Source organism: Benincasa hispida, chromosome 8, assembly GCF_027475165.1.
Source record: "Benincasa hispida cultivar pf3 chromosome 8, pf3_genome.v1.1, whole genome shotgun sequence".
In the NCBI taxonomy this organism is placed as follows: Eukaryota; Viridiplantae; Streptophyta; class Magnoliopsida; order Cucurbitales; family Cucurbitaceae; genus Benincasa; species Benincasa hispida.
The window spans coordinates 29462200-29482309 of record NC_143485.1 but is presented as its reverse complement, the minus strand read 5'-3'; positions in this window follow the sequence as shown (position 1 = coordinate 29482309).

Below are 20110 nucleotides of genomic sequence, written 5' to 3'. Positions count from 1 at the left end.
TATCCATTGTTGCTTACTATGATTATGAAATCTGGCAAATAGATGTCAAGAAAGCCTTTTTGAATGGTCATCTTGACGAAAGTATTTACATGTCTCAACCAAAAGGGTTTATTGAACAGTGTTAATAGCAAATGGTTTGCAAGCTTAATAGATCCATTTATGGATTGAAACAAGCATCTCAATCCTAGAATATAAGATTTGATACTATGATCAAATCTTATTGCTTTGAACAGAACGTTGACGAACTTTGTGCTTACAAGAAAATAGTCAACAAGACTATAGATTTCTTTGTCCTTTATGTTGATGATGTCCTACTCATTGGGAATGAAACAGGGTTTCTTGCTAACGTAAAGAAATGGCTAGCATCGCAATTTCACATAAAAGATTTGGGAGATGCCTAATATGTTCTGAGAATCCAAAATGTTTGGAATCGCAAGAATATAACGCTAGCATTATCTCAAGCATCTTATATTGATAAGATGTTTTCAAGATATAACATGAAAAATTCCAAAAAAGGTATGTTACCTTTTAGAGACGGAATTCATTTTTCTAAGGAACAGTGTCCTAAAACACCTCAAGAAATTGAGGAAATGAAAAGAATTCCTTATGTATCAGCAGTCGGGAGCTTGATGTACGCTGTGTTATGTACATGCCCCGACATATGCTTTACACTTGGAATTGTCAGTAGGTTTTAGTCCAACCCTGGACACAACCATTGCACTGTTGTTAAGAACATACTCGAGTATCTTTAGAGAACGAAGGACTATATGCTCGTGTATGGTCCTAAGAATTTGAACCTTATAGGATACACTGATTCTGATTTTCAGAATGATATAGATTATAGAAAATCTACTTCACAATCAGTATTCACTATCAATGAAGGAGCATATTGTGGAGAAGCATCAAACAAAGTTGTATTTTTTATTCCACAATGGAGGCTGAATATGTAGCTACATGCAAAGCAGCTAAAGAAGTAGTATGACTCAGAAAGTTGTTCCAAATATGCATCTACTGATTACCCTATGTTGTGATAACAGTGGAACGGTTGCTAACTCTAAGGAACCGAGGTGCCACAAACGTAGGAAACACATCGAGAGAAAGTACGATATCATCTGGGAGATAGTACATAGAGGAGACGTGATAGTCACGAAAATAGCCTCTGAAGATAATCTTGCTGACCCATTTACGAAGGCCTTCACGACTAAAGTTTCGAGGATCACCTGGTCGGACTGGGACTACGAGCTTCATAAATCTGGGGAAAGTGGGAGAATGTCAAGGGTTTATAGATGCCCTAGTTTATTTTATTTTCATTTTTCTCAACATTATATATTAGTATATATTAGTAACCTACTAGAATTTTAGTCCAAGTGGGAGATTGTTGGGAATGTCCTAAAACTTGCAGTTTGTAATCATAGAAACATATTCTATTGATCAATAAAAGTATTGTTGAAGTATTTATTTAATAAAAGTGTTATTGAAATTGCATTATGTAATAAAAATCCAATAAACGAAACCATGGCTATAGTATGAATACAGTAACTTTATATAGAGGCACAAAAGAGGATCAAGTTATAGTATATAGCCGAAAAGGTCTATAATTATATGGATGAGATTGGGTACCTCATCATTGAGATACCATGGATGCGGCCTACTTTGTATATTGATAAAAACGACATGATCCGGAAATCATTCATGTGGAGACATGCGAGTAAGGGCATCCTATGCAAAAGAGTTTTGCATAAGATCGGACTACAAAATAGTCATTTTTTCTTTATAACGATGGTTTACTGTTAAAACTGACTCTTTCAATTCGATGACCTAGGAGTTTCTGCTCAAATCATCAACATATAGCAAAACTCAGGTTGTGATTTCTTTTTAAAAGGATATGGACAAATATGGTTATTTTTATACCCTCATACCGTCAAATATTGAATAAGATGATTATATCACATTCGTCAGGAATATTTTATAAGAATATTTATGATATATATATATATATATATTATAAGATTATAAGATTATGGTACCTTTAATTCTTCAGGAATTTTCATAAATAAATATCATTATTAAGAGATTCATATGACTGCATCCATAAGATGTATATTAAACTTTTCATACATAATCAGATAAATTGAATATCTCATGGTATTGTATAACGACCATTAAAGAATATGTTTTCTCATAATTAATACTAGTCTACTATACGAAAATTATTATGGGACCTGTCTCGCTTTACATCTTGTGACTTCACTCTATTTGTTTTACAAATACTCCACTTGTATCCCACATATTTGACATTCTCTCATGTCTGGACTACTAATTCTCAAGATTTGAAAAATGAGTTTATTTATATTGGATTGTTTCTTTCCACATAAGTCAATCCTTTTCATGTCGATATTTTTCGTACTCCCTTTCATAAATAATATTGTGAGTAACACTGTATGCAAAAATGTTGTCAACTTATATGGTACCATAATTTATTGAGATCTCATTATTATCCTTATTTACTTCAATATCCTTATAAGTACTCATATCTAAGATTTCTTCTAGAACGTCCATATTCTTAACTAAGTCATTTATTGACTTTTTTTTTTTCGAGGATTTTATCTTTAGAACCAAATGGTCTATCATGCTTCTGGCGTATCCTAGACTCATTAGTGACAACTTACTGCATTTAAGGAGCATTTGCAACTAGTATATGTTACTTAGTCACTTTCTTAGCATTTGTTATATTTGCAAATGAATTATTTCCTAAGCTTCAGGTTCACATCGATCAAAAGGTAATTCAATTCTAATTCTTTCCTTTGAATTGATATCAATTGACTTGAGAGTTTTGGAATTTGTTATTAGGGGTTCACTGAAAATGTTCCTTATTTATAAATTTCTAGAGCTTTTATATCATTAAACAATTACAGTGTTGTATTTATCTGTAAATAGATTACAAGAACAGTGACACACGAATAACTCAACTCTCCAGAAGGACACTTAGGCTCCTTCTAAGTGTAAGACCTCCTCCCAAGGATGCTTAGACTCCCCCTAAGTATGAATATTTTAAGTTATCTCTTAGGCTCCCTCTAAGATTGAGAACTCTTCTCAAAGATAATCTTCCCATCATGTTGTGAAGACCTATTTACATAATGAACTTAGACTCTTCCTAAGTTAGACGATCCCTTCTCAAGCAGTGAACAAATCTTAGGCTCACTCTATGATCAAGAATAGATGTCTCAACTAATATTGTTTCAATAAGAACTTATTCATAATTGGCAGAACTTGGAAACTCCTCTTATAATTCGGCTATCTCAAACAAAAATTCCTCAATACAAAGATGTTCGATCTAAAAGTGGCTAGCAAGAAGCAAATTGCTCTTAAAAAGCTATAGTGGAAAAAGGAAACCAACCCATTCAATAACAGCATACATGAAAAACAAAAAAACAAACTCAAGCAATTAATCACATACGCATAAATAAGGAAGGAAATAATTATGCAAAAAAGGAAATATTCGAGATATCCTTCCAGACATTTCCTGAGACAACAACCAAAACGGAAACACCAAACACCTTTATACAAATATAACTAATTCCAAACTCTAACACTTTTTGTTATGAGTTTAATTCTTCAAAATGTAGAGCTTTGCTTTAGTTTCAAGTTGGTGGGCTGGAGTTGAAGTTTTGTAATAGGCCTTAGATTATTTTGCCTGAGTTTTTCATTAAGTTGAGTTGGTTAGTCTTAACAAGTTTGGTTGGTTTTGATTTAGAAGTTTTGAATATTAGTTTCCTAGAAATGTTGGTAGTTCCGTTGAGAACAAATGATTATGGAATGTTATTAGGAGTGTGTTTCTTTAAATAGGTTCAAGAAAATTTTTTATTTTATTGTGATAGTGTCGTTATGCTATAGAATTTTTTTAAAAAAAAAGTTAATGAAGGTTAAATTTTTTTTGTATGGTCTCTAATTTAGGGTTGAAATTTGGGATCCATATAATAAGGATTAAATCACTAATCTGTGATAGAAGCATCATTTGATCACTAATCCGTGATAGAAGTATTAATAATAAACGTCAATCAATATAGAAACAATGGTAGTTCCGTTGAGAATAAATGATTAAGGAATGTTATTAGGAGTTCATTTCTTTGAATAGGTCCAAAGAAATCTTTTATTTTATTGTGATAGTGTCATTATGCTATGGAATTTTTTAAAAACTAAGTTAATGAAGGTTAAATTTTTTTTTGTACTGGTCTCTAATTTTGGGATCATTACAATAATGATTCAATCACTAATCTGTGATAGAAGCATCATTCGATCACTAATCTTACGTTGAACATCATATGATATGTTTCTATCACTATTGTAAGTCTATCATTGATATATGTATATTATTGATATGCATATCATATGATATGCTTCTATCACTAATATAAATCTATTCCACCATCGTTTATCATGTACTTTCTATGTCCTATTTTTTAATCATTCTTTTCATTTTTCTCAATTTCTTCAGATGTAAAAAAAAAAAAAAAATACTCTATACCTGATTATGATAGAGTATTAGTGAGATTATGTCATTGATATATGAGTCTATCAATGATAAACTTTTGTTTATAAATTTTGCTATCACCGACATCGACTGGGATTTTTTTATATATATTTTTAAGTGAACTGGATGTAACTTATGCTAGATCTATTGTTTTGGGCCTAATTGTTAGCTTTAATATTCTTCTAGAGTTAAATTGGGTGCTTGGAATTTCTATTGTGAATTTCTTATCTATTTTGAAGTGAATTTACTTGCATTTTTTCTTTGTTTAAATTGATTGTGTGCAAAATAAAAAATTGTATTAATTTGTTTAATTGAGGAAACAGTCTTATAATGTTCGATTAAACCTTGTTCATGTTGATCCAACAAAAAGAAATTTTAATAATGCCTTATTTCTGGTAAGAGTTTTGATGGGAACATTGTGTTGATGTAGGACAAAAAGTTGATTGAGCTTGGAAAAGTGTATTACTAATTTTTATACCTTCTTGGCTTTTAATTGTTCTATGCTCAACGTGGTCTAAAATGAGCCCTTCTCATTGTCTCCATATAGCATCAAATTAATTAGATTTTACATTAACAGTTAATACCATTTTATTCCTTATACTTTTAATTTCGTTCTATTTTACTTTTCATAGTTTTAATTTTTTCTAATTTAGTCAACATACTTGTAAAATAAAATAATAGGGTTGTTTTTAAATATAGAAAAATAAACCAAAATATTTATAAGATATAACAAAATTTTAGAACTATCAATGATAGACGCTGATAGCTATCAGTGTCAAGACACTGATAGAAGATACTAATAGTTCTAAAATTTTTCTATATTTTGTAAATATTTGCAACAGTTTTACTATCTGAAATAATTTTTCTAAATAATAATAATAATAATTTTTATTAAAAAATATAATATTTTCATCATTTTTAAACAAAATGATAATAGAGACTACAAATTTTAATATTTATTGAAAATATAAAGTCTAAGATTAGACATTTAAAATTACGTAGATAAAAATGGAATGAAATGGAAAGGACAACCACAAAAATGGTAAACTCTTAACACATTATTTCACCTTTTATCTTAACTTTTGTAAATAAAATAAAGTGTTAATATCCACAGTACTTAGTCAAACTAGAAAACCAATCTCATCTTACACCTATGGATTTGCATGTAATAAAAATCACAAAACAAAGATCCTTCCTTTTAGATCACATACTCTCTTTTACAAATATACCCAAAGAGCATGAAATAGATCAACACATTTATTCATTTTATTCTTTATTCGTAAACATTCTTATTTCAGATGAGATAGTTTATTCAACTTTTTTAAATCAATAAGTATAAAACATCGCATTATCTAAAGTAGGCCTCGGTGTCGGTCAAATTTTATACTTAATTTTGGCAACTAATTTTATTAAAGAAATTAAATACATGTAAATATTTTCTTAAAATAAATAATTTCAATGAAAAATTAAGTTTTACAAGCAAAATAATTAAAAAAAAATCGAGTAATGCTCAATACTGACTATAAGGGTAACGCTGCAGTTCGATAATTAAGGGTAACGCTGTAGCGCCATCATTTTTTTATATATAAGAATTTGCCCTATTTAGGGTAAACCATCCTCAAACTTCCAGCCTCTGACCCCAATTTCTCTATATTTTATTCTTCCCAACATTAATTTCTTGTAAATTTTTATTTCCTTATATAAAACTTCATCTTGGCAATTTATGTGTGGCTAAGGTAAGTCTTATCTAGCTTAGGATAGGACTGAAACTCATAAATTCTTTGTTGTGAGACTCATATTTAGTTAGTTGCTGTTGGATTTTATTTATTCTTGATTTGGTTTAACTTATATATTTATAAACTATAAAGCACAGATACAGATACGACTACACAATACGGATATGATCGGATACGGCGATTCGTCAATTTCTAAAAAACTAAGATACAGATACGTCTAAGGATACGTCACTTTTTTATATATATTTCTAAAAAACAAGGATACTGATACGTTGAAAATACATTTTTTTTCTTTAAAAAAATTTAAGATATAGATAAATTTAGCATATAAGTTAATAACAATAGCACAAAATAGAATACAAACACTGAATTACAATACAAAAAAAGCAACATCTAAGATGTTGAAGTACAATAGTTAATAAAATGCAATAGAAAAGTGACTCATATTGCAAAGAAGAAGAAGATTAGAGAGAGAAGTATGAAGATAAATGAAGAACTTATTGTTGAAGACATCGAAATGGTTTATATTTTGGTGGACTTTGTGGGAACTAAAATATGAAGATGGAGATTAGATGATTCTAGTCTATGGTTTGATCTGTTATTTATTTATTTTTCTTTTAGTTTTGGACTCGAGTAGTGAGCTTTTTAAATAGGTTGCCTAATTATAGATTGGAAAATATTAGATGAGTTACTTATCTTTTTTTCTTTAAAAATATATATATATACATAGAAATAGATACGTCAAATCACATGTCAGATACATATCTGGAAAATATCTAAAAGTATAAATACGTCAAATCGCGTATTAGATACATATCTGTGAAGTATCTAGAAGTATCGGTATCTGATACGTGTCTGATACTGATTCTTTGCCTCATATGAAGTATCTGTGCTTCATAGCTTATAAATCATTTATGGCTTGATCACTCGTTGTGTTTCCGTTGCTTGCTAGATAGGATTTAATATAAGTATTTGAATCTTAATAGGGCATTAGTTAATGCATGCTTTTGGTTAAATTTCAAATTATTTTGAATAATTCTTTTATGGCATCGCATGACTAACCAAATCAAGAAATAAATCAATTGGTAGTTTAGGCTATCCAAATTGCTAATTGTCTTGGCTAGATTGCCTAGTCTTAATGTGTATGTTAAATTGATTAGACCATTATTGAAACCAATCCATTGAACCTATAATTAAGAAATTAATTAGTGCATTAGGGCGTTTAGCTATGGTCTTTCGAGCAAATGAGCTAAGAATAAAATCATACAAGCAACACTCTCTTAGGGTTCGATGAACAACCAAGTAGACAAGTGGATTCCAATCTTTCTAGGCTAGTTTTTTTATCAAATAAAATTTCCAATTTAAATTGTGCTTTTACTTTCATGCTATTTCAATTCCATTGTGATCAAAACAATCTCAAAAACATCCCTTTTTACCTATCGACTTCATTAGTTAGCTTTAGTATCTCAAAATACTATGGAGACGACCTATTCTCACTAGCCCGCAAGCTTAGGAGAGAGGTTTATAAATTTATTTCTTTGGGGTCCAGACAAGCCTTAAACAAATTGGCATCGTTGTTGGGACTTCTTAATAAGTATTTTAGCCAATTCTTGAATTTGAATTAGTGTGCATGAGTTTTCTTTTATATATGACTCATTCTTCTCGGAGTTCTAGACTTCTATATTTTACAGAGACTGACTATAAGGGGCAACAACTCATAAGAGAAAGAAGAGAAAGACTAGAGGAGGAGAAAAATATTATATTGAATCATGAAGAAGAAAAGGACAGAAGCATCGAGAAGTAGAGACTAAGTACCAACAACCTGAAGGAAACATGGGGAAAGCCCCTGAGCTTACGTTAAGGTAGCTGGTCGAGCCTAACATGACCCAGTAGACTCTATGTATAATCTATCCTACTCCCACAGCCTTATTTAAGCTTAAACCAAGGTTGATAAATGTGTTGCCCCAGTTCAAGTGAAATGTAGGAGAAGACCCTAAACAAACACTTATAGGAATTTCATGTGGTTTGTGACTATATGAGGCCCCATGGAATGATAGAAGAGCAACTCAACCTGAGAGTCTTCCTATTTTCTTTGAAGAACAAAGCAAAGACTGGTTGTATTATCACCTCCATGATCGATCACAACATGGATAGAGCTAAAAATGAAGTTCTTGGTAAAATTATTTCTTGCTTCCAAAGCCAATAGCATCATGAAAGAGATTTATGGGATCACCTAGGGTGTTGGAGAGAGCCAATTTGAGTATTGGGAACATTACAAGCAGTTGTGTGCAAAATTCTCACACCACCAGATTTCATATAAGCTACTGGTTCAATATTTCTATTCGAGGTGGCTCTTGCATGATTAGAGTGTTGGGTTTTATATCCTAAAACTCGTGATTTGTAAACGATAAACTTATCTAAGTTTTCATTGAAGTTTTATTGAATAAAGTTGTTATTGAATATACAAATTGCTTATTTCGATTTAGAAATAAATCCAATAAACTAAAAGATCCATGACTATTACATGAGTACTTTTTACTTTATGTGCAGACGTAAGAGTGGATTGTGTTCGAGTAAATAGTAAAAATGATCTATAGTATACGAACAAGGTTAGGTGCCTTATTCTGGTAACACTATCGGATGTGGCCCACTATGTAGTTATTACAATTTATTGTAAAGTACTAGAAACGAAGTGATCCTGATTCGTTCATATAGTGACAAAAGAAGTGGGGGTGTCCTGTATAATAAGTTTGCATAAGATCGAACCAATAAATAAGTCACTCTTACTTTATAACATTGTTTACTGTTTAAGACTGACTATTTCAAAGTGATGACCTACGTAATTTAACCTTAATCCTAAGCTAACTATGAACTCCTATTTATTCGGGATTATCCTTAGATTTGCATAGGTGAGGGTTGACTCAACAGCACCGACTAAGTAAGCCTCCCATTTCAGGGGCAAGACCAGGTAGATAGTTGGAGACATAGGGTGCAAGATGAAATTCTTTCGCTTTCAGGGATAGTAGAGAGGTTGTTACTTGGGAATGCGTCAGTCTATGCGATCATGCTACAACCATGCACAGCAAGTCATTTTCCAATGCAAATGCGATGCTCCTAAGTTAAGGACGCATGTGTTGAATGCAAAAGTGTCTATAGAGCTTATCCCTAAGTCTCTACTCTTTACCAATACGATGATGCAAAATGCATGAAGGCAAGGTGACCGTATACAATCATATCCTATCTCTAGGATGCATGCGATGCGTTGATAACAAATAATGCTTATTCCTAAGCTCCTATCTCTTGATTATGCATTCTAATCTGACTCTCCCGAGTCTAGATTTTAACCTGACCTTCCCAAGCCTAGATTCTATCCTTAGACTACCATCCCGAGTATCTCTAATGGACGAATGAAGCATACATAATACAAGATAATCGCATAGAATGAAGATTCCCTAGTTGTGCTAGCTAAATGCTTCTCAACCCATTCAACATATTTAGCTACTCATGCATAAATAATAGAGAGTGAACAGATATAGAAAAATAGATTCCATTTCGATAAATGAGTGGAGTACAAAATAAGAATGGAAGTTAAAGGTAGAGAGTCTGGTAGCAATTCCTTGCTGACTGAGGCTTTTACACTGTAAATCTCTATTTGGTTCCAAAGATGTTCCTGATTCCACAAGCATCGGCCCTCTCTCTGTCCTTGAAGCTTCTAGCGCTCTCCCAAGCTTACCAGAATGATCTATCGGCACAACCTCCTTTCTCGCGTCTGCCTTAAAATGAAAGGAACTATGAACAAGGATGTGCGAACTGATTAACTGATCAACTTATCAACCCCTTTTCTGAAGGATTCCCTTGGTATTTATAGAACATCCAGAGTGAAAGTCGGCTTCTCTCTCATGATTGTACAAATGGGATTGCTTTAATTCCTGACTAATGCGCCGAATATTTGTCATGAAAAGCTGAATGTACTTGTGATCGTTATCGATTGTCAACTTAATTCGAATTTGACTGTCATCAGCTTTCTGTCCCATCGCGATTAATTAGCCTTTCACCCAGATGCACCCACCATGTTGTGCTGTCCAAGTTGCGGAAATCCTTCTCGGACGAATATTTGCAAACACGATCACCACAAAGCCTTGCGATAATGCTGCGCTCGACTAATGATTTCCTATGATCACAATTTCCACCTTGCGTCATCGCATATTCTGCACAAAAATACAAAAATCAATTGTTCTAATGCGATGAACGCATGCAACCGTAATATTAAGAATCTGATGCTTTTTGGATGCAATTTAACATGCTTTATCAATGCAAGCCAGCATTATTTAAGAATTTACCACTATGATAACGTGCATTTCTGCCCGTTATCACACCCCCAAATTTAAACAATGCTTGTACTCAAGCATAAGCTAAAGATTTCTTTTAGCAAATCAACTGCAATGTTCTTTTCCTAGATTTCTCAAGCATACTTCATTCAAATCCAATATACCAAAGTTTCATTAAGTCTTATTCAACTCTCTTTTTAAAATATTTTTAAGACCTAGAGACTGCAAGCTTAACCTTCAAAAGAACTTTACTAATTTCCGGAACATCGCATGATGTATTTCAAAACGAAAATTTTTTTCACTGGGGTGTCAAATGATTTTATCCTTACATATTTCTTGATATTATTTTTTTTTATGACCTTGCGCTAATTCAAGTGCCTTGCCTTCATTTTGGCTTGCCCCCACGTGTGTCATGTGGACATCCAACTACGAGCAATGCGCTCTTTCTCAGACTGAACTCATACCTTTTTGGTAGCAGAGTTGCGGTCATTTATTTATGCATTGATCCTGGAGACTTACTTTCATTTTGGCTTGCCTCCATGTGTGTCATGCGGACATCTAACTACGGGTAAGTGCCTTTCACAACTTAACTCTTATCAACATGGGTTTCCCCATTGCATTGACAGTGGAGTTGTTATTCTAAAAAAAAAATTCTCTTTTTTTTTTTTTTTTAGAGATAGCAAGGTCGAAAATAAATATTTCACCCCCAAATTTAAAATGCAGCAATGTCCTCATTGCCAAAATATTGAGATAAGTCATGCGATGTTCGTAGAAAGCTTCGTAAAGAAAGTTTGAAAAAAAGCTAGCAAACCCCTAACTTCTAGAAATATTTCATGAGGTGACTATCTTAAAGTTAAGTTGACTATAATATATATGAAAGACATAGAAGCATATTTCATCATTGAAATCATACTTGGTAAAGAAATAGCATGCGGTGATTTACTAAATTTATCTATGTCAAATGATTGTAGTGATAACACTTTTAAAACTAACATGCGATGCGATAGGGTAAAATTTGACATAAAGATAAGGAAGAATACACCCCCAAATTTGAGTTGTCGCCCGCATTTTGTATTGACGCATCCATCTTTGCGACGATCTATCTTCTTTAGGTTGCGGTGACAGAGTGAGATAATTTGTTGCTTCATGTAACATCTCCGCAATCCTGTGCCTTAATCGTTGTAAACAAACAAAGAGAGGGTCAAACAAAACAATTTTGAGTAGTACAGAAGAATTGAAGATTCCATGATTCCCAAAACTTACGTCCCTGATGGAGTTAAGTCATATAATAACTGAGGGACCACTTATTCCAGGCTGGTTTGTTCACGTCCATGGTGGCTTTTCTCTCTTTTCTTTGTCCTCTGGGATCTTTATAGACTTAATCCGGAGTCTTTCCCCATGAATGTTCATTACAATTTCCCCCTTGCGCACATCAATTTGAGCACGATCGGTCGAAAGGAATGGTCGTCCCAATATGATGGTTGCATCTTCGTCTGCTTTATAATCCAAAATGAGGAAGTCTACTGGCAGGATGAATTTATCGATTGAAATTACGGCATCTTTCAACTCTCATTCAGGATGTATTCGAGATCTGTTCACGAGTAGGAGAGTTTCCTTTGTGGGCATAAGTGTGCCGACATTCAATTGTTTGAAGATTGATAGCGGCATTATGTTTATACTTGCCCAAAGATTTCATAGTGCTTGGCCACTCAGATCCCTCCGATAGAGCATGGTATCGTGAAGATTCCTGGGTCGCCCATTTTAGGTAGGATAATAGCATTTTGCGCTGTAGCCACTATTGTGATCTTTTCTTCCTCATTTTGCAGAGTTGCTGGTGGTTCGACTTCTTTGTCTCAATATCTAGAGGCTTAAGGGTGGACGCAATTTCAGGGTTTATTTTCTCGGGTTCTCCAAACTATAGGTCAACGGGTCTTCGGTTGTCACCGCATTCAAGTTGGTCGCAATGGGCTTCTCCCCCACTTCCGCAGTCATGTTGTCGCTTAGTAAGGAGACTGCTAAATATTGTTCCTTCCCGTTACCCCCAGCATTGCGAGGGAGCTCAGTTGAGCTCGGCAACGCTTCTTGCGGTCTGTTTTTCAGCTCGCCCGCAATTTGTCCCATTTGAATTTTGAGATTTCTAATAGATGTAGCTTGATTCTGAATCACTGATTCGTTTTTCTCAATGTATTGCTTCAACAAGCTCTCTAAGGATGAAGATTGCGGTGTTTATGAGCTGCTGGCTTGGCTATGCGTTGGACCATTTGGTTGCGAGAAAAATCTGGGTGGCCCTCCTTTTTGTGCCACAGGTTGAAAGTTTTGTTATTGATTTTTCCATGAAAAATTTGGGTGGTTTCGCCACCCGGAGTTTTATGTATTGGAATAGGGATTATTTCTCATAAGCATACCGACTGCGGGTTGGTTGGGCATTCTTCCATCGGGTAAGCATCTCCGCAAATGACACAACTTGCGGTCGTTTGAGTAATTGCGCTGACCTGCCCTTTCTTCGCTCCTGTATTACTAATTGCAATGCCTTATATCAAACTCATCATCGCAGTCATTTTATTTTGCAGGGATACAATGGCCCCATTATTTGTGTCATTATCTTTAATTCTTAATCTTTGATCTCTTTCCCGCCAATCCTCGTGATTTTTGGAAATGCAATCAAGTATACTTTTTGCCTCCTCATATGTTTTGTTGAGCAGACCACTAGCGGCTGCCGCATTGGCAGCGGTCTGCGAAGAGGGATTCAGTCCTTGGTAGAAAATCTCAATTTGTAGGCAATATGGTAAGCCATTATGTGGATTGTCTCTTACCAGCCTCTTGAACCTCGCCAAGGCATCGCTGAGCGATTTGTCATCTTCTTGCTCAAAATTTGTTAATAATTTCCATCTCTTAGCATTCTCGGTTGGTGGGAAAGACTTTTTCATAAATTTTTCCACCACCTGTTCCCACGAAGTTATCTCCCCCGGTTCGAGAGAATATGCCCATTTTCTTGCTTGATCGAATAAGGAAAATGGGAACAGAGTGAGTCAAACTTCCTCGATTGAGATATTCGGGAACACAAAAGTGTTGCAGATTTCTATGAAGCTCCGGAGGTGGGTGTACGGGTCTTCGCCACGCCTTCCTCCAAACTGCCCAGTAGCTTGGATCATCTGTAACATTACCGGCATCATTTCAAACCTCGATCCATCTAACGTCGGCCTCATGATTCCTAGAGAGAAATCATAGAGGTTAGGCGACGCATAGTCTCGGATGGGTCTATTGTGGTCATTCACCAGAATAATGGGGTTGGCCATAATATTGTTTACGTTAGCGGCCCTTGCTTTCGGTTGCTCCGCAATTCTTGGTGTCCTCTCTTATTATTGGCGGTTGTCTCTTAGTCTGCATCTGAATGTTCTCTCAATCTCCGGGTTCTAATTCGCCAGAGAGTGGGAGTCTATAAAGAAATCAGAAAAATCACCGTTAGCACACTATTTTGCCAAAGTCCCCAGCAACAACGCCAAAAACTTGATGCTTGATTTTATTAAGTGAATTATGGATGATATGCGATGGTCAAATTGCTTTCTGCACTCAAGTTTCCTCAGCGGAATCCAAGTGTAAATTCCACTAAGTTTCCTGGTAAGTCCAGGGTCGAACTCAGGGACTTATGAAAATAAACTGCGATGGTAATTTTTATGAAAACTTTGCGGTAATCGGTAACTCAATTAATTATGGGTTTGTTATTGATTGAATTAATGAAAAAATAAAAAAATGTGCTGATTTGAAAAAATTCAGTTGTGTTAGATGCATTGAGTATACGGATGAACGGATTGAGAAGATCTTTAGCTAGCGTTACTTGGGAATGCGTCAGTCTATGCGATCATGCTACAACCATGCATAGCAAGTCATTTTCCAATGCAAATTCGATGCTCCTAAGTCAAGGACGCATGTGTTGAATGCAAAAGTGTCCATAGAGCTTATCCCTAAGTCTCTACTCTTTACTTATACGATGATGCAAAATGCGTGAAGGCAAGGTGACCGTATACAATCATATCCTATCTCTAGGATGCATGCGATGCGTTGATAACAAATAGTGCTTATTCCTAAGCTCCTATCTCTTGATTATGCGTTCTAATCTGACTCTCCCGAGTCTAGATTCTAACCTGACTTTCCCAAGCCTAGATCCTGTCTTTAGACTACCCTCTCGAGTATCTCTAACGGACGAATGAAGCATACATAATACAAGATAATCGCATAAAATGAAGATTCCTTAGTTGTGCTAGCTAAATGCTTCTCAACCCATTCGACAGATTTAGCTACTCATGCGTAAATAATAAAGAGTGAACAGATATAGAGAAGTAGATTCCATTTCGATAAATGAGTGGAGTGCAAAATAACAATGGAAGTTAAAGGTAGAGTGTCTGGTAGCAATTCCTTGCTGACTGAGGCTTTTACACTGTAAATCTCTATTTGGTTCCAAAGATGTTCCTGCTTCCACAGGCTTCGGCCCTCTCTCTATCCTTGAAGCTTCCGGCGCTCTCCTAAGCTTACCAGAACGATCTGTCGGCACAACCTCCTCTCTCGTGTCTGCCTTAAAATGAAAGGAACTATAAACAAGGTCGTGCGAACTAATTAACTGATCAATTTATCAACCCCTTTTCTGAAGGATGCCCTCGGTATTTATAGAATATCCAGAGTGAAAGTCGGCTTCTCTCTCATGATTGTACAGATAGGATTGCTTTAATTCCTGACTGATACGCCGAATATTTGTCATCGAAAAGCTGAATGTATTTGTGATTGTTATCGACTGTCAACTTAATTCGGATTCGACTGTCATCAGCTTTCTGTCTCATCGCGATTAATTAGCCTTTCACCCAGATGCGCCCACCATGTTGTGTTGACCAAGTTGCAGCAATCCTTCTCGGCCGAATATTTGCGAACACGATCACCGAAAAGCTTGCGGTAATGCTGCGCTCGACCAATGATTTCCTATGATTGCAATTTCTGCCTTACATTATCGCATATTCTGCACAAAAATACAAAAATCAAATGTTCTAATGCGATGAACGCATGCAATCGCAATATTATGAATCTGATGCTTTTTGGATGCAATTTAACATGTTTTATCAACGCAAGCCAGTGTTGTTTAAGAACTTAGCACTATGATAACGTGCATTTCTGCCCGTTATCAATAGTCATGAAAATAGCCTCTAAGGATAATCTTGTTGATCCATTTATGAAGGCCCTCTTAGCTAAAGTGTTCAAGGGTTGGCTGGTAGGATTGGGACTACGAGCTTCATAAATCTAGGGCAAGTGGGAGAATGTCAAGGGTATATAGACGCCCTAGTTTATTGTAGTTTTCTCTCTTTTTCTCAACATTATGTATTTGTATATATTTGTAACTCACTAGACTACTAGTTCATGTGGGAGATTGTTGGGAATGTTCTAAAACTCGTAGTTCATAATATTTGAAACATATTCTTTTTTGCAGTAAAAGTATTATTGAGACTTCATTCAATAAAAGTTTTATTGAAATTGCACTTTGTTATAAAATCCAATAAACGAATCCATGGCTATAGTATGAATACTTTAACTTTATGTAGAGACAGAAAGAGGATCAAGTTATATTATATAATCTAAAAAGTCTATAAGTACATGGATTTGATTGGGTACCTCATTCTGGGGACACTATGGATGGAACTCACTTTATATACTGATACAAAAGATGTGATCCCGAAATTGCTCATATGGAGACATTTGATATTAAATTATTAAAAGGCATTTTCATAAGACTGAACCACAAAATAGCACTTTATTTTATAACGAATGTTTACTGTTATAACTGACTATTCCAATTCGATGACCTAGGGTAAGTCGATCTTAATCTTGAGCTAACTATGAACTCTTGTTTATTGGGGATTATCCTTTAATATGCATAGGTGAAAGTAGTTCAATAGAATTGCTCAATAATCCTCCCATTTTGGGGATAAAATCGGATAGATAGTTGGGGACAGGTTCTGCAAGATAGAATTCACTCCTATCCAATTTAGGGTTAGCATATAGGTTGTTCTCTTAAGTATTGATTTCTGTTCTTGAACAAAGGGGCCCTACCTTTTCATGATAAAGAGGAACATGGTTTATTAGTTGGACTATAAACCAATTGTTCAAGAGAGGATCAACGGTGACTTAAGGAGCAAGATGCATTTACAGGGGTAAAACGGTAACTTACCTAGCTGTAAATACAAACAACCTGTGAAGGATCAACTTACTGATCATGGTTAAATCAAGCGGACAGAAATATAACTATATTGAGAATAGTGCGACTATCGAGCTATAGTAGTATGTCTCGGTAGTTGACGATATTGATTAATTCGAATTAAAGAGCTTAAACAATTAATTTCAAATCGTTTGAGTTCATGATCTATAGGTCTATAAGGTCTCTCTACTAGCTTGTAAAAGATTAAACCTTGGATTAAAAATGAGTGAATTTGAAATGTTCGAATTCAAAATTAGGGTTTTGGAATTTGAAATATTCAAATTCAATTTTAGGGTTTTGATAATTATATTCGATATAATTAACATTTAAATTTATTGAAATTAAACATATTTGAAGAGTTCAAAATATTTAAATAATGATATAAATATTGATTACATGAATAGGATTCATATTTAAATTAGGTGCTTTATTAATTAAATATTTGATATTAAATTATTATTAATTAATTAATTAAATTTGTTTAATTAATTATTTTTAAATCAAATTCAATTTTCATAAATTGAATTAAAATTATGTTTAATTTATTTTTTGAATTAAATGTAACCTAAATTGAATTTTGATTTTGAGAGTGGATTTATCCAATTTTTGTGATAGTGGGTTCTCCAACATTCAAAACCTAGACCACTTAGCTAGTGCAATTTGAAGTGTCAAGTTGCTGAAAGACTAAAGTGCTTGCATGTTTGAATAGATTAAATACTTCTGTTTTCTGAATTTTGGGGCATGCATTTTTTAATTTTGAGAAACTTTCCAGAATCCTTGATTTTCTGTCAAACCCTCTCCAAATCACTCTCAATTCCATCTCAATTTAGAGTACTACCACTCAAATCCAAGGCTGAGAATAGTAGAAAAGATTCTCTTGGTGATCTACTAAAGATTTGAAGGTCAAATTCATAGAGATTAGCAAGGATTAGAAGGAAATCTACAAAGGTTTCACATCTAAAATCCTTTTCTATTTGAAACTTGTGTTTTAGCATGTTTGTGACTCAAATTAAGTGTAGTTAGAGTGTTTATCTGTTAACTTCCATTTTATGCATGTTTACTTCACCCGATTATGTCACGTACTTCACCTTACTGTCAACTCAACCTTGTTCCCCAAGAAATGCCAATCTCAACGCATAGTATGCAAGTTGGATGCATGGTCCTTTCCATGCGCCCATCTTTGACCCATGTGTCCAATATATCCCTACTAAGGTATGTGGTCAACGAGTCATTCAACACTTAACCAAATTCCTACCCCAAACACATTATTCGTCAAATTTTCCCTTACTATGCATCCAACCTTACTTTTCTTCACTTGGTTATGCAAAATTCAATGCATGGTTATCCAACACTTAACCAAATCTTCTTCTATGCACCCAAGTCAGCCTATTTTTCCCTAGTATGCATCCAAGTAAGTCTTTGTTGGTCAAGGCATGTGATGACATGTAGAAATGCATGTCATCTTAGGCCTTTTACTTAGAATTATGAAGGTTGTTAGGTAGAATATGCATCGATCATGATAGGAATTCACGAGAATATGAGTTTGCATCGATCAGCATGTCGAATCTCAGCTAACCCATTATTTTACATTAATTATGCATTCAATGTTCTATCTTTGTAGCTAATGCAGGAAATGAACGCAAATGCGGAAACCGACCACCGCGTAAACGACCGCATACGGAGAAACACTTCATCGCAAAGGCAAACGCATCGATCAACGCATGGATGTTGCAGTAATCAGTCGTAGGCGTCCATCGCATAGGAGTTGCACTCATTAAGCGATTGCAGTCATCGTGTAGAGTTGTGGTATTAAGCGAATGCGGTCATTGAATGATTGCGGCTGCGCGACAACGCAAACTAATGGGATCAACACAAGGTAGGTGGAATGAACGCATCAACGTATCTACTTCGAGAAAATCCAAAGCTGATGTTGACATTTCACCTACCACGCCATTAGTGGCAGAGGTTCAGAAAGGACGAACGCACCGAACGTCAGACTCAGAGCAGTCCAATTAATGTTGTCAGCGGTCCAAGCTCTATAAATAGAAGCCGATGAGTTGAAATTCATTTCATCCAAGATTTTCGCCTGAGGTTCACCTATGGTAGACCTTGCGATCCAGAAAAAATGTGTGAGAAGACGTTGAGAGTTTTTCACCTCCTTCATTCATTTCGAGTGACGACCAGAGCCTTCGACTGGAGCTAGATCTTGAGAGAGTCAGCTTCTCCGCCCATTCATGGCACCACCGGCAACCTTGACGCATATCCGCTGGAAGAAAAACTTTTTCCTTTATTTTCCTATATTGTATTGTATGACATTTTGAATTAAGGAATTAATACAATCAGTTTTCAATGCATTTCTCTATTCTTTCGACTCCATCTCCATCTTCTTTGCTAAACATCTTTACTTTCATTACAACACTTAGTGGGAGTGCTTGGGTATTGCATACTTAGTCATATGGATTAGGAATATGAAACATGTAGGAACCCACCGAGAGGCGTGCGTTATGCAAGTATGTGAGTAACCTTATTTTCTTAGTGTGAAGCTACTGCAATGCCTGTCTACAGGCTAACGCATTGCTTGTCTATGAGTAAAGTCAGCAACAATCAACTACCCGAGAGGGTAAGTGGTTGGACGCATTAAGCAATGTATGTGTTGTTCACTAGGGATAGTAACAACATTGCATCAACCAAGTTCATGCGATTGTCTTATAGTATGTATGCCTCTTTCGTCCATTAGGGATACCCAGGAGGGTAGTCTAAGGACAGAATCTAGGCTTGGGAAGGTCAGGTCAGAATCTAGGCTCGGGAGAGTCAAATTAGAACACATAATACAAGAGATAGAAGCTTAGGAATAAACACTATTTGTTATTAACCCGTCGCATGCATCTTATAGATAGGATACGATTGAGTGCGGTCACTGCAGCGTTGTGTGCATTTTGCATCATCACATAGGAAAAGAGTAGAGACTTAGGAATAATCTCTATGGACACTTTGCATTCAACACATGCGTCCTAGACTTAGGAGCATCACATTTCCATTGGAAAATGACTTGTTGTGCATGAGTGTAGCATGAGCGCATTGGCTTGTGTTGACTGGGGTTGCCCTCGCAGTCACTCTTAAGGGTTGCAATGAAAACATCTCCGCATTTTACCTATTTTCCCATATATTTATTTCATGTTAAAGTTTTTCGTATCTCTACCTTTCATGCATATTCTTATTGTGTTGTCTGTTAGATAAGAGTAGGAGTAAGATTACTTAGCAACATCCCCTCCATTCTTTT